Genomic DNA, 3,379 nt, shown 5'->3' with positions numbered 1-3,379 from the left:
GGTCAGCAGAACCGAATCAGTGGGGGCCTGGTCGGGGCAGCCTGGTCAGCAGAACCTCATCAGTGGGGGCCTGGTCACAGGGGACTAGGTCAGTGGTGGCAGCTTCTGTTGCACTTGTCTGATCAGTGGTGACCTGGCCAGTGGGGATCTGAGCAGTGGGTGCCTGTTCAGTGGGGCCTACTCAGTAGGGTCCAGGTCAGGGAGCACTAGGTCACCTCAGGCTTGGTCAGTGGCAGCCTGTTCACTGGAGGCCTGGTCAGTGTGCTCTCGTCTGTGGGGCCTGGCAGTGGGGCTCTGATTGGTGAAACCTGGTCAGTGGTGCCTGGTTCATAAGAACCTGGTCAGCTAGGACCTGGGCAGTGGTGCCTGCTGAGTGGGGTTCTGGTCAGTGAGTCCTGGTCAGTGGGCCTGATAAGTGGGGTCCTGGTCATTGGGGGCCTGGCAGTGGGCACATAGTCAGTGGGGTCTGGTCAGTAAGGACCTGGTCAGTGTGGCCTGGTTGGTGGAGGCCTGGTCATTGAGAGCCTGGCAGTTGGGGCCTGGTGGTAGGGCTTGGGGAAGGGGGTGTAATCAGTGAGAACGTGGTCAGGGAGGACCTGACGTGTGAAGTCTGGTCAGGAGGGACCTGGTCATGGGGGTGACTGAGCACTGCTGCAAGAGCCAGGGGCAATGTGGGTTATCGAGGGCCCTGTGGACAGCTGGGCTGGCCCAGCGGTGCTCAGCAGCCAGTTAAAAGTACACAAGGCAGGTGTTTGGACGGACTTGGGAGCTCTTGCACAGAGATTCTGACAGGACAAAGGTAAAGGAAGGGCCAGAGTGGCCAGAGAGATGGCCAGAGTCTATGGGCTGCACAGGATGGAGGAAGCCAGGGAACAGACAGGGTGGGCTGCTAGGGTGCAGGGAGAGGCAGATGCATGCTGGGAGGTCAGGCACTGTGAGGATTCTGGAAGCATCAGATGAAATGGGCTCCAGGTGCACCCTCAGTGCACTGGGCAGGTCTCAGGCCAGGCTACCTAGACTCCTGCCTGGTGATGTGGTCACTCCCTGGGGGACTGCTGTCAGGCCTCAGCCACCCACCCTGGGCAGCACCGTTCCCTCTCAGGACTGGACTTTCTCAGATTCTGCAGAGAGCACACCCTCCAGCCCAGGAGATGCAACCCCAGTGTGCAGCGTGAGCTCTCCATGGGCCTGGAGCATCCCCTGCCAGCCCTGAGCTCCCTCTTCTCTTAGGTCTTGCTTTCTCAGTGTCAGCAAAGAGGCCCCATTCTCCCTTCCCTAGGTGGTCTCCTGGGCTTGGACTTGGGGTGGATGGGGACAGGGGTTGTGTTCCCCTTGGCCCACTTAGGGAGGGGACTGGCTCCCAGCCTGGTACAGGTCCTGAGTTCTGCTTTGGTTTCCTTACAGTGACATGGATCTGCCCCTGTCAGTGGCCTGGTGGTTAAGGTAAGAGACTGTCCCTGCTGTGTGGGAGGCTGGTCTAGGGATGGACGACAGGATGGAGGTAGGGGGGCAGCCTGTGTGCACATTTGGTGAAAGCGGAAGTAACACACCATTCCTGGGATGCACCATGGTTTCTGCTAAACCTGATCCCAGGACTCTGTCCCTTAGGTGGTTTTACCAAATCCAAAACCCAGAACTGCAGTTGTGGCTCAGGGATCAGCACCCACTAGTGCCAGGACACTGCTGGAGGCTGGTACCCGACGAAAGCTCATGGGATCTGTGACCTGAGAACAGCATGTCTTGCTTGGAGTCATGAGGCCAGGCCACCAATTTCCACTGGGTCAGAGAGTCTCAGCCCCAGGGTGTGGACTTCCCTGGCTCCTTCTGTCTCAGTCCTGTCAGCACTCTGGAACCCAAGACCCAGGTTCCAAGAGCTACTCCAGGAATCCTGGCAGCTCAGCTGACATTATCGTGTTTCAATCAGGTAAAAATGTCAGGTGAGATGGACAGAAAACTGGCTCAAAGTGCTTAATGGCTGGAAGAAATCTAGGAGCACAAGAAGGTTACGTGGAGAGGGCAGGGCCACCACGACTGCTGTCTGCACAGCCAGGGATACAGGCACCCAGTGCTGTGGCCTGACACCACCTGCCTCTCAGATGGTGGGTGGTACACTGTCCTTACCTGGAGGACAGCAGGCCTGGGCACCAGCTTTTCTATCTGTCCCTGCAAGCATCACTCTCATGCCAGGGCCTGGACCACCCCTAGCTCAGGGGTTAGGGGTATCTCTTGGTGACCTAAAATAAAAAATAAGTCTAGATCAGAGCTCCCAACCCGAGCACTCACCCACTCTTTGAGTTACGGAGGGGAGGCCTGGTCCTAGGTAGACCTAACCTCTTTGTGGGACCATGGAGCCCAAGGCTGGAAAAGTACAGAATCCTCAGGCCCCAGTCCTCCCTGGGGTCAGCCTGTGGCCTGTCTCAGGGATCTCATCTGAGATATTTGCATTTTCCTGGGGTATTTCCATATGTAGATTTTACTAAAAAATTTGCTAAAAGCTCAGATGACCTGAAAAGCTCACTGCTTATTTACTGCACTCTGGGGTCTGTCTGGTGCTCTTCCGGGGCCGGGGCTGCTGTAGGCGGCAGGCGGCCTCCGCACCCGCGACCTCAGAAGCACTGCGGCGGCGGGGTGGCGGGAGACGCGCGTGCGGACAGCTGGCGCCCCCGAGGGCGAGCCGGGGTCCGGGAGGGTGCCCCCGCTCCCGGATGGTCCCGACCTGGCTCCAGCCTGGCAGCTGGAGACCGAGCTGGAGCTGGGATTCGGGGAAGAGCTGGGGGTCAGGGGTGGGTACACATCACACATCGGGGAAGGGCTGGGTCGCGGGGGATGGGCGGAGAGGATTGGGATCACTAGGAGCAAAACCGAAGGCTAAGGATGGAGTAGAGCGGCGAGGTCCCGGGACGGCGGGGGCAGGGGGAGGGGGTGCAGGCGGGAATGCTTGGAATCTGGGGAGCAGGTAGGAGAACTGGGGTTTCTAACAGCAGGATGGAAAGCTGGGGATGGGGCTGGCGAATGCAACCTCCTCCACAGCCTCCACCCCACTCCCAGACCCCCAGCACTGACAGTGAGCTCTGGTTAAGAGCAAGGCTCCAGAATCAGGCCCTCCTGGGTTCAAATCCTGGCTCCAGTGTGTGCTAGCTGTGCAGCTGAATCACTCAGTTGCTCAGTTTCCTCGTCTGTGATACGGCGATGATGAATGCTCACAGCCACCACCTCATAGCAATGTCGTGAGGCTCCCGTGAGTTAATCTGAGTCAAGCACTTGGCACACCTGGCAGGCAGGCTCAGAGCTCTGCAGCTGCTCCTTAGCGATTCTTATTTGGGGTTTCTCTCTCCAGCATCTGGATTACTGCCCGTCTTCAAGAAGACCTCCCTGCCCT

The 3,379-nt window shown here is 58.5% G+C and overlaps 1 long non-coding RNA gene across 1 annotated transcript; it reads left to right on the top strand.

Moving 5' to 3' along the window:
* The first annotated feature begins 26 nt into the window (after positions 1-26).
* Positions 27-2,290, top strand: LOC108298154. The gene is made up of 3 exons (XR_005198698.1): positions 27-73; positions 1,405-1,443; positions 1,925-2,290. It is a non-coding gene; the product is annotated as an uncharacterized LOC108298154 (long non-coding RNA).
* Positions 2,291-3,379: the final 1,089 nt, after the last annotated feature.

This window comes from Cebus imitator, unplaced genomic scaffold (genome assembly GCF_001604975.1).
Source record: "Cebus imitator isolate Cc_AM_T3 unplaced genomic scaffold, Cebus_imitator-1.0 Scaffold896, whole genome shotgun sequence".
Taxonomy (NCBI): Eukaryota; Metazoa; Chordata; class Mammalia; order Primates; family Cebidae; genus Cebus; species Cebus imitator.
Note: the sequence above shows the minus strand (reverse complement) of the source record. Positions and strands in the feature narration are given on the sequence as shown.